The 12520-nt window shown below is 45.1% G+C and overlaps 1 long non-coding RNA gene across 2 annotated transcripts in view; it reads left to right on the plus strand.

Annotated features, from left to right (window-relative positions):
• LOC148056222 (uncharacterized) overlaps positions 1-12520 on the plus strand; it is a 53235-nt gene that overhangs the window by 12630 nt on the left and 28085 nt on the right. Inside the window, exon 1 of one of the 2 annotated variants that reach the window (XR_015703671.1) lies at positions 8484-8584. The exons of the other annotated variant lie outside the window; for it this stretch is intronic. This is a non-coding gene — a long non-coding RNA (uncharacterized LOC148056222). Of the gene's footprint in view, positions 1-8483; positions 8585-12520 lie in introns of those variants that run through there. 2 annotated transcript variants of the gene reach the window in all.

The raw sequence follows: 12520 nt of genomic DNA on the forward strand, positions 1-12520 counted from the left end.
GTTATTTTTTGCCAGCTGTTGGCAGTACTTATTTTGCCTTTAATTGTGCATTCACATGCCTGGGTCTGATAACAGTGGCTGCTGTGGAAAAATGCAGTTTCATGAATAATAAACGGTCCCTCAAAAAAAACCCCACTCTGTTTTAGATACCAGGAACCCCCTGATCCACTGTTGTCAGCTTTGCAAAGTCTGGTATTCACCAACATGTTCAGCATCCTCCTGAATAATGATAATTCATCTGTGTTCACTTCACTAAACTATCATATTTTATGGAAGAAGTTAATTAAATGGTGATTTGCACTTCCGCTGAACATTAAACATTTAATGCAGATGCTCCAGTCATTGCCTGAGCTTTAAAGTGGGAAATGGCTTCAAAACTTCATATTTCCTTAAGAGGTTTAATGATGCTAGATCAGGCTATTTGCATACATACATATACGGGCGTATTTTATACCAGCATTTATTGCAAACAAACCCAGCTTTCTTCTTACCATGTTCTCAAGAATATGAGGCGGGACACACAGATTGCAACTGAAGGGTTCTCTCTGGATGATTTGCCCCTGCCACCATTAAATTAATGGGCTCATTAATGAAAGATTTTCTAGGAAGGCATTAGAAAGGAACAGTTATCTACAGCAGGTCGCCTCTCCTATAATTTAGAAGAAATTAATTGGTAATAAATTAAGAATTCTAAAAATTCATTCTTGTACATCAGGAGTGGGGCTTATACACATTGCCTTCAGCTCAAGTGTCACAGTAAATCCTTTGCAAAGTAAATAATTGTTGGGATGGGGGAGGAAGAAGAAATTAATATTAATGTGCGTTGAGGGGATGACACAGAGGTGAAATGTAAGGCAGCCTCTGGATGGTGTGCAATGAGTGTTCTTGCTTTCTGAAATATGAATCTTCGTAGGAGGTAGTAACATAAAACACAAGATACTGCTGGGTATCTTCCATCCTTCATGCTCTGGGTGGCCCTGATAAATTACACCACTCTTGTCCAAATGGTCCTGTCTGTGTAGCAGGTCACATTGACGGTCGGGTTTTCACTGGCTAAGCAAATGGATGGCTGTCAAACCTTATCTCGGTTTGTTTTTGCAGGACTGCAATGATCGTTTTTGTGCAGAAGGGGTGTAGAAGTGGGCCCTCACTTTTACAGAACTTAGCACTTTTTTTCCCAATTATCCACCAAAAAAAAAAAAAAATTGGAATTGCTTCAGTTTTGGAATGCAATGCGTAAAAGTGGAATAATTTCTTTTTTTTTTTTGAAGTCGCGTGCTTTCAAGTGAGGGAGAGATGGGGAGAGAGCGGAGATGTTTCAACACATCTTCAAAAGCAAAGAAGTTTCATTCTCTCCACCCCCAGTAACCATTTAAAAAAAGAAAAAGGCAAACTTTTTATTTAAGTTGTTCCATTAATAATACTGCAGCTTCTAAGTGCCAAATTGCTTGGGTCTTTCCCTCCTCCCAAATACGCACAACCTCAGTTTGAAATATAAGAAGCTCTGATTTGTCATTCTACACCAGGATTTTCAGATCTAAACTTCTTTTAGCTTTTACCCAATAATCTCTTTCTCAAAAAAGGGCTTAAGCAGTTATTGTTGCATATAACAAATGCACTTAGAGTACCAGTTATGCTTTAATGTACATTAATTTTAGATTTGCTGGCCCTTTTCCAACTAAGCCTGTGCCTAGAATTTTTTTTAGACTATGAAAAATTATTCACAGATATGCCATGCATTAAGTTAGTAAATGAATATAGGTTTGAATTCAATTTGTTTTAGCAAACTACTGTTATAAAGAGTCTAGTGTAGCGTGAATTATTATCCAGATTTACGTTGAGCATCTGACAAAATGTTAAGCTAGTTTTTCAAGTATCCACTAATTCTAAATAAAGGCGGAACCATGCCATTCCTGCATGGCAGTTCCCAATGCCAGCTTCACACTCCATACACGTTTTTAGCTTGATGCTGTTCCTGCCATTGATATCTTCCGTTTCCAGGTGCTTCAGCACAGGCAGGATTTATTCAGAGCCTGATCCATGCTGGCTAGCCTGTTTGGACAGCAGTATATGACTTTTCAGTACCAAATCAACTCAAAGGTGTGTTGTCTTCTGCTCTTCCCATGTCCTAGATGCACTTCAGGACAAAGGGCCTGATCCTGGGTGATTCTGGGTGCACAAACGTAACTCTAAAGGCTCAGTATTTTGGGGGATAAAAAGCTCTGCAGCAGTTTTAGCTGGGGGAGTAGAGCAGTTCGTGCCGTGCAATAGCCCACAGTGATCGTATCAGACCAGACTGAGAGCCGTTTTCCCAAAAGACACAGGGAGAAGCAAAGGAAGAGATGGGTACTCCTAGGCATGTAGGGAAGGAAGGAGAGGGGGATACAACAGCTACCTCCCCTTCAGGTATGTTATCCAGTGTAAGAAGCATTGTGCCTTGCCAGACCCTTCCTCCTCAGCAGGCAACAAAAGGAAAATGTGGGAGGACAGTTCCTTCTCAGCAAGGGAGGATGCTTCTGCCTCCTAGCCTCTGTCTGGTCTCAGTCTAAATCCAGCAGGGCTTAGGTGAGCTTTGCTTTGAATGTAATTTTTTACCCCAAAACATGGTATGTCTGTATGTGCTGGTTTTGGCTGGGATAGAGTTAGTCCTCTTCATAGTAGCTAGTATGGGGCTATGGTTTGGATTTGTGCTGGAAACAGTGTTGATAATACAGGGATGTTTTAGTTACTGCTGAGCAGCACTTACACAGAGTCAAGGCCTTTTCTGCTTCTTACACCACCCCACCAGCGAGCAGGCTGGGGATGCACAAGAAGTTGGGAGGGGACACAGCTGGGACAGCTGACCTCAACTGACCAAAGGGATGTTCCACACCATATGACATCATACTCGGCATATAGATCTGGGGAAAGAAGAAGGAAGGGGGGGACATTTGGAGTGATGGAGTTTGGCTTCCCAAGTAACCATTACACGTGATGGAGCCCTGCTTTCCTGGAGATGGCTGAACACCTGCCTGCCAATGGGAAGGACTGAATGAATTCCTTGTTTTCCTTTGCTTGCGTGCATGGCTTTTGCTTTACCTGTTAAACTGTCTTTATCTCAATCTACAAATTTTCTCACTTTTACTCTTCTGATTCTCTCCCCTACCCCACCAGGGGAGAGTGAGCGAGTGGCTGTGTGGGGCTTAATTGCCGACTGGGGTTAAACCACAACACTGCACTGTCTATTTCCACACTATCAATGAATGTGAACTTTAAGCTTGCTAAAATTGGGATGGGATATGTCAGATGCAGGGCTAGGGGATGGGGACAGAGTTGCTGCCCATCACAGGCTTTGGGAGGAGTGACAAGTCTCTAACACTTTATTGCCACATGAAGAGGAGGCAGCTGACAGAAGGTGTCCAAAGGACTTAAAAAAAACATGGTTAAGGTCTGTATCCTCTTCCAGAGGTCAAATTATATGAGTAAAGCTGGCTTACTCTCCTACCAGTCATGGCAGCTCAGGCAGTAGAAGACAGTCCTCATGGTTAGCAGCTTCAGTCCCTGCTTGAGACATATAAGGAGGAAAATGGTGGATTTACAATAGAGTTGTACTCAGGCCCTATACACAGGACCATATCTTCATCTCCAGAAGGGAGCCAGGCAGCACCATAACAGAACCCCCATACCATTCACACCATTAAACTGCTCTTACAGTGGGCCTGAATATCTGATTAAACATTCACTAGGCTGAGCTCCAGTTTCACCCTGGAAAGAAGCCACCAGCACATCACACCAGCATTGCAAGATTTACAAGGAGCAGATGAAGTCGAGTCCTACAATAGTTCATTATAATTAACAAAGCTGGAATTGCACTGGGCTTTGAGCTGTATATCAATGCTAAATATCTCATTACTAGTATAAAATATTTATGTCTCACGGTCTTTATCACAAATGCAGGCTCGCAGTTAGTGCGTCCTGGTCCAGAAGATGAATTCCATGGAGAAAATGAATTGCTTGGATTAAAAGGCTGGCAGCCCTGCAGGATAAAATTCCTTACTGCACGTGACCCCAGTGATGGAGGAAGAAAAGACAGCAATGAATGCACAGCCTGGGGCTGCAGAATTATGGTCCACTCTCCACTTTTCCCCCTTGCTGTCTCCTTAGGGCCAGATCAATCCCTGGGCTGTCACAGCTGATGGCAATTTGTGCTTTTACTTCATCAAGGACTGACAGGCACTTCTGGGTCCAGTTTGAGCAGCGATGGCAATTGCTGGTGCACATGTGTCCGTGAGTCTGAAGTCTTTCTCTGTAGCACAGCCTGGTCTCCCTCCAACCGGAGTGTCTTGGGGGATTTCCAAGCATTGAGGGGGGAAACAGGGCTGATTTGCTTTTTTCCCTGATCAGAGTGCACCCCAGAGGGGTGGGGGGCTCCTGCACTCAGGAGCTTTGGTGAGCTCCCTTTGGGTCTCCTTTTCTCTCTCCACTGGGAAGGATGCACCTCTGCGAGCATAGCCTTCCTCTGGGCACATCAGCACCCCGTGTGCTTATCCCCAGCTAGGGCAAGGCTTCAGAGCCACTGTGGCCACATGTAAAGGAGAAGTAGAAGTTAATCTTTATTATTCTTTTTAATCTTTTCTCTGGAGAACAAGGGTCAAGTCCTGGGCAAAGGCTGTAACTCGTTTTTGTTGGCTCAGCAGTGCTTCACTGAGGACTTGAATAATTTGGAGGTGTGAATACTGTGCTGGGACTTGGAAGAGCTGCTTCCCTCCCTGCCACAGGCTATCCGTGCATCTAGGCAAGTCGCATTGGCTTGACTCCCTTCCCCTTCTGCAAATGGAGGCAAATGAATGTCCTCGTTTCTTGCCTTTGCCTGGCCTGTTGGTGTGGGGCTGAGCAGGTATTGCCTTGTAGAATCATAGAATGCTTTGGGATGGAAGGGACCTTTAAAGGCCATCTAGTCCATCCCCCCTGTAACTGGCAGGGACATCTACAACTAGATCAGGTTGCTCAGCCTGGACTTGAATGTTTCCATAACATTCCTCATAAGAGAGGTGCTCCATCCTTCTGATAATTTTTTTGGCCCTCCTCTGGACCCTCTCCAACAGGTCTATGTCCTTCTTGTACTGAGGACCCCAGAGCTGGACGCAGTGCTCCGGGTGGGGTCTCACCAGAGCAGAGAGGCAGAATCACCTCCCTTGACCTGCTGGCCACACTTCTTTTGATGTAGCCCAGAATACGGTTGGCCTTCTGGGCTGCGAGAGCACATTGCTGGCTCATGTCCAGCTTTTCATCTGTCAGTACCCCCAAGTCGTTCTCGGCAGGGCTGCACACAATCCCTTCATCTCCCAGCCTGTACTGATACCGATTACCCCGAGCCAAGTGCAGGACCCTGCACTTGTCCTTGTTGAACCTTATGAGGTTCACACAGGTCCATTTCTCCAGCCTGTCCAGGTACCTCTGGATGGCATCCCGTCCCTCAGGCGTGTCAACTGCACCACTCAGCTTGGTGTTATCTGCAAACTTGCTGAGGATGCACTTGATCCCACTGTCTATGTCATTAATGAAGATATTGAACAGCACTGGCCCCAGTACAGACCCCTGAGGAACACCGCTCATCACTGTTCTCCATCTGGACATCGAGCCATTGACCATTACCCTCTGGATGTGACTACCCAGCAAATTCCTTATCCACCAAATAGTCCACCCATCAAATCCATATCCTTGCAATTTAGAGAGGAGGATATTGTGGGGGACCGTGTCAAAGGCCTCACAGAAGTCCAGATAGATGACATCCGTAGCTCTTCCCTTGTCCACTGATGTAGTTACTCCATCATAGAAGTCCACTAGGTTGGTCAGGCAGGACTTTCCCTTGGTGAAGCTGTGCTGACTGTCCCAAATCACCTCCCTGTCCTCCATGTGCCTTAGCATAGATTCCAGGAAGATCTGTTCCATAATCTTCCCAGGCACAGAGATGAGGCTCACAGGTCGGTAGTTCCCAGGGTCCTCCTTTTTACCCTTTTTAAAAATGGCTGCAATATTTCCCTTTTCCCAGTTCCCAGGGACTTCGCCTGACTGCCATGACTTGTCAAGTATCATGGTGAGTGGCTTAGCAACTACATCAGCCAATTCCCTCAGGACTCTCGGATGCATCTCATCGGGACCCATAGACTTACAAACATTCAGGTTCCTCAGGTGGTCACGAATCTGATCTTCTCTTATAGCGGGAGGACCTCTGTCCTCCCAGTCCCCATCAAATGGCCCATCGACTCGGGAGGTGTGAGGAGAGAGATTGCTAGTGAAGACTGAGGCAAAAAAGTTGTTGAGTACCTTAGCCTTCTCCTCATCTGTTGTTATCGGCTTACCACTATTGCTCATCAGAGGGGGTATGCTTTCCTTAACCTTCCTTTTCTGGTTAATGTACCTGTAGAAGCCCTTCTTATTATTCTTCGCATCCCTCACCAGGTTCAGTTCCAGCCGAGCCTTGGCCTTCCTGATCCCATCTGTACACAACCAGGCAGCGTCCCTGTACTCTTCCCAAGATACCAGTCCCTTCTTCCACTGTCTGTGCAATCTCTTTTTGGCCTTTAGTTTGGCCCCCAGGTGATGGCTCAGCCATGCCGGCCTCTTCCCTTCCTTGCGCGATTTACTGCACCTGGGGATCAAGAGCTCTTGTGCCCTGTGGAAAGCATCCTTGAAGACCTGCCAGCTCTGTTCTGCTCCCTTGTCCCTGAGAGCCATTTCCCAGGGAGTCCTGTTGATTAACTCCTTGAAGAGCTGGAAGTTTGTTTTCCTAAAATTCCATTGTACTCTGCACGTGTTCAGCAACAGGAGCAGGAGAGCCCTGATCTCCACTGGGACCTCTGGGCTCCACTCTAGTATGAATAAACAATTTTCCCCTCTGCTGCCTGTTACTCCAAATTTGTAAATAATTCTTAGACTCACTATGAAGCTCAGGTATGAAGGCTGAGCCACCCCAGAGACTCAGCAGACAAGCAGTATGCTGGTACGGGTCTTAATACAGGGAATGAGCAGAGGAGCCCCTGTGCCTCCAGTTGCCCATTCACCCAACGGGCAAAGATGTGCTGGGCTGGTGTCACACTGTCCTCTGTCCCCTCCAGCCTGCAGGTCCCCCTGTACCTTGCACAGTTAATGGCTAAACCCACGGCCTTGCAGGGAACTAATGTGCTGGCTGGGAGAGGGTGCATGCCGGGAATCAGCCAAGTAGGGAGGAAACAGGATTGCCAGCATTTTTTTAGCCACATCAGCTCCTACTAGTGGAAGTAGCAGTGCTATGGATCCCAACCTGGCTGGAGGAGGGCAAGGTGGATGGATTGCTTTGCCCACACCAGCTTTCGCAAGTGAGGTGCTAAACTGTTTACCTCAGCAGCGTTTAGATTCCAAAAGCTGGTATAGCTGTTACCAATACACTCCAAAAAATGAGGCAATTTTTTAAATTCCAATTAACGGGTGAACAATTTTTGATGGAGGGAAGTTGGGAGCATGGAGGCACATTTTGTATACTTAGGACGTGTATTTGGGAGATTAACACCTTCTAGTAAATAGGTATTAACTAAAATCTGTCTGAATTATGCTTCTAATTACTATTTCATTTGCAGTGGTGTTGTATTTATTACAATAAGCTTCTTGTGTATTTATTGTATTATGTATTGGAGTAAGACTTTGGTTGCTGAATGTATGTGTTAAATGCAAGGGCTAATAAGCATTACAGTCAGTATAACTGCAAAACCCTTGATAGGAGTCATTTTATTCAAACCTTGGAACCTTTCTCTTTCATTAAATGCAAGAAATATTCCAGGTGCCCACCTTTATTCCCATCTTTACATGGTATTGCTCAGTCATCTTTGTTTATTATTTCTCTCTCTAATTTTTTAGCATATTGCCTAAAATGCTAATCCTAACTTTTTTCCCAATAATATCTATCTCTGTTGGAGGTACAGTTAGTAGCTAGATCACCTTGTGCTTTTGCTGGAATTCCTGGAGGTATCACTTTGCTGCTATTTTTTGAGATGGACCCTCCCCTCCATTTTCATCAGACTCAGGTAGGCTGCATCAATCCAAGTTTCTGAGCTTGGTTGCTTTTTCTTTGTACAGTGATGGCAAACTACAAAGTGACCTAAGAAACAGCTGTGGATGAAGATCTCACTCTAAGGAGCCCATTCCAGATTTCATGCTATAATATATTGAGTCTTTACGCAAACTCCACAGAGCCAGGACGGCTATAAATTGTAGTTAGACAATTGTGCATTTAATGTTTCTCATAAACGTATAAAGTTTGTCTCCAGAAAGCTATAACAAAGGAAAGCAGATTGAAGCCAGGAAATGTCTCGTTAGCATGTGATGGAAATGTTAATCAGGAGTCTTTAAGGAGGATGTAATTAATTCCCCACACACTGCTGTGTGAGGTTCTTGGGGCCAATCAGGAAGCAAAGGGCAAATCAGTTGGAGGGGGAGGTGGGGAAAGGTTATTCTGCTGTGGGAGAGGGGCTGCTTGGGGTTGCTCTGGGTGCTCTTCCCATTTTATGGGTATTGTGGTTGGCCTGGAGCAAGGACCTACCTGAAACCTGGCCTCAGTTCATGGAAACGGGTGAGTCATGTCATTGCTTTCTGCTTCCTCATCAGAGAGTTGAAGGTATTCATATGCATTCAGCAAAACTGTGCAACAGATACTGATAAAACAAGTAAATCATTTGAAAGCTCTTGCTAAGCCAGGTTCTGCTGAATACCTGGTCCTCCCTCTTCTCTTTTCTTCTGAGTCCCTCTCCCTGCTGCTCTCACACCTGTATTTTGTTTTGCTTGTGCATTCTGCCCTATGTTGACTAGAGTCTCTCTGGGTCAAACAGAGTCTCTGATCTTGTTTGTGAAATGCAAACTAAACTCGTGGTGCTATAAAAATGTCTTATAACAGTAATAATTGTCTGTGGTATTGACTCCTATTCTTACGGTGTATTCTTTAAGCTTTGATCACAACGAATGCCAGGCTCCCTGTGCTCCAAGCAGTGTGGTGCCTCTGATGCATAGCGGTGGCTAAGAGCTGTGCATGCGTGCGTACCTCTGCAGGGATACCCACAACTGCCTCTGGAAAGCAGCTCTACTACACACACAGAAAGTGGAAGGAGGATTTCGTTCCTCCTTGGGGCCAGATAGAGTAGTGCTGTCCGTTTTCAGTGTGATCCTGGAGGAAAGCTGCAAATGCACACAGCTGCTCCAGAGATCTCAGCTAGAGCTTGTCTTGGTCTGGGCAGCCTCTTTCAGAATCTGAGCTAAAAGGTTGCTGTGTTTTTCTCCAAATGAGTTTCATTTGTTTCTATTTCTACTCCAATCAAAGCAGAGCTTCAGCTTTTATGCCGAAAATACAGTCACTGTGTTCTAAACATCCCTCCGTATGGAACCTCCTGCATCTTTCCAGTGCAAAGGGCTTTCCATCTGAATGGAAATAAAAGTTTGAGTTTATTCCCTTGGACCTAAGCACTTCTGTTAGTTATCACTTCTGGTTTGCATCCAAATTTCATCCTTGTTATTGCACTCTTCGCACTCTGCCTGAGGCCTCAGCATTATAACAGAACAAAAATTCCCAGTCCCTGGGGATCTCTATTGATGATGACTCTTCCAACATCTGGGACTCTCCCACCCCAACAGATTTGCAAGTACAGAGAGAGACTCTTATTTTACTGGCTAATATTGCAGAAAAGAATAAAACATGCAAACCAGTGAGACTGTAAACCAAACCCATTAAACCTGATTATTGTCAATTTGTGCCTAGTACCTGCGGCTTGTAGAAAGTTCTTGCCTGTGGTTAACTGGCAATTGTTGTTGTTTATGTGTTTGTTAGCTTGTACCCAACATATGCTTAATGGCTCTTCTGCTCATTTTTTTAGCTGTGGTTTTAATCTCTGTTTTTGTAAGACATTGTGGCCACAGCAGTCACAAACTGTCTCTTCCCTGCAAGGTCTACTGACCTTTTCTAAGAGGTCCCTTTTGTGACAGGCTTTGAACTTTTGTCCTCCTCTCTAGCACTGCTTTGGGCTGATGAACTGCAAGGAAGAATACAATAGTGAAGAAAATATCTATGACAAGAAGTCCTGGCTCAGGGCTGTCAAGGTGGGATCAAGGCCAGACCCATTAGAGAGGGCTGCTAGATTCAAGCGTGATCTGGGCAATGGGAGAAAATATTCCAGCTACTCCAGAGCCAGCTGGTTGTTACTGCTCTCCTCATGGGAGAAGACAAATTTGGGTTTGTTTTTAAACTGGATCTTCTAGTACCTGAAATGGTTTGTATGATGACTCTGGATGTAGGACCCCCACATAGGAAGACATGCCCTTCAAGGATGATTTGGGAGGACTTCAGATACTGTTACTTGGAGGTGATTGCCTGAAACTCCTGTTCAGCTGCCACCTATGCCTAGAGGTGCCTGAACCCCTTGGTGTGGGGCCCTGGTGTTTCCAGAGATCTTTTTCAGTAGAGGAATACTGTGCTTACTCTGTCTATACACCAAATTGTATCCAGAAACTAAGTCTTTATTTAAGTCTCTGAGGAGGCTGGTGTTTTTATTGCATGCATATCGAGACTGGGAAAAATTGGTATTCCCACAAAATGTTGTCTCTGTAGTCAGAGGAAGAAGTTCACAGTGTGGCTGTCCTGGGAGAATTGCTGTCCTAGTGTAAGGAAGGAGTCCAGGATTCATGGTGCAAAGAGAGCAAAGGACCTGGTGGCACACAAACCAGACCTGGGCACTCAGGCCTAAGGGTTTGCCAGTAGCTGTCTGATTTCTGACAACTCTGATATTGGGAATACCCTAATTTCAGCACATGGGCTGTCTCTCAACTACGCTCTTAAGCCAGGGATCAGTGGTCCTTCCCTGGCCTGCCCAGCCAAACCTGGGAGGTCCCAAACCTCTCCTATAGCAAGCCTTTCATGGCAATTGCAATAGCTGCTCTCAACTGGAAAACGAGTGTTTCTGCTCACGTTTTAAACTGAGTCAGTAAGAAATGCAAACTATTAGTTCAGTGCCTGTGTTTCTCTTACGGGGCTGGAGGACTGTTACCTTTGCTTAGCTGGTAGAATAGATATATTCCGTAACTCTTCAGGGAATTAATATTCATGTTATTAATTTAACATATTGGTCTCAGTTCAACATCTTTTTGGTTTAATAAGCAATTGCAGACTCAAAATGATGAGCTTGGTTGAAAATGCTGTACCTCTCTTTGGGGTCTGGGGATGGATTTTTACCAATTAAAGTGGAAGTATGTTTGAACTGCACAGTGGAAAATCAACATCCAAATTAGTAGCATGTAAGATTAAAAATTCTATGGCAGGAGAACCTCACCAGAGACCAGTGTAACCCCCAACTCAACGAGGCTGTCTGGGGGAGCTGGTTTTGCTCCCTTTGTGTAACATTTGTCCATGGGAAGCTCATGGCTCTGACAGGGCGAGGGCATCATCCTTGGGCAGTGCTGCAGCCAGTAACTCTGGAGCAGAAACCCTTCTATGGGGCTGGTGCAACAGCACCACAGTGGGTCTCTGCAGAGGGTCAGGTGCAGCATCTCTTGCCAAAATCTGCAGCCAATCCTGATTTTGGGTATTTGGTTGATTTCTCCCCGCACCCCTCCACCCACCCCACCCCCCAAGCAAGAATATCTTGGGAAAGAGATCCTACAGATGTGAGTCCCATAGCTCCGGGAGGCCCCAAGGTCTAGCTCCTCGCTTTGTTATGGGGTAGCTGAAGGTTTCTGCCAAAGGCATTCCCAAAATTCCCGCTTTTGGGCTCTCTTTCTAGCCTTCCAATTTAATAGGTGTCTTCGTGCCTCCTATCCACTGCTGAAATACAACGTGTGACATGCTGGGAATAGTCTTTAAACCAACAAAGTGGTGATTAGAAAAATCTCTCCCACACTCATGTTGGAAGATACCAAGGTTCAGGCGCTCCTTTATGGCCAGCTCAGCCCCTCCTCACTCCCCAGGAATGATTGCCTCTTTGAAGGCTGTTCTACCCAGAAGGACAGAAAAATATACCTCTATCACCTTCCTTCCCTGAGGTTATTTTCTAATGTGTTTTCATTTTTCAGCCCTCTGTCCCTGTATGGAGTTCTTTTCATGGATGCAGTACAAAGTGAAGCTGATGAGGGAAAGCTGCAGTAACATCAGGTTATTTATTGGAATGGGTAGCAATAATAGATGATTTGGAAGAAGTTTAAGGCTTTTTAATGAGCAATTTATCAGGAACCTGCTTCTGGAACGTACTTGTTGGGGTTTTCTACCTTAGTCCCAAGCAGTGGCTGATTTTTTCCTAATCTCTGGGAAGTACTCAGAGTGATTTGAATGTGATATGAACACCTGAGAGACTATTTTTTATTTCAATTTAAAAAAAAAATAAAATCAAGCCTTTGAACAAAGCACCCTGTTAGCCTTTGTAGTAAAGGTGGGTTTGCTTTGCCCTGCGTTATTGTGTGGCACTGAATTTCACAGCTAAAGTCCACGTTGCATTTCTGAAATGTTTTCCCATCTGTGAGTATGGGGTTGTCA

The sequence above is a fragment of the Nipponia nippon genome, unplaced genomic scaffold (assembly GCF_047370975.1).
Source record: "Nipponia nippon isolate SJK-2023a ecotype South Korea unplaced genomic scaffold, ASM4737097v1 scaffold_16, whole genome shotgun sequence".
Taxonomy (NCBI): domain Eukaryota; kingdom Metazoa; phylum Chordata; class Aves; order Pelecaniformes; family Threskiornithidae; genus Nipponia; species Nipponia nippon.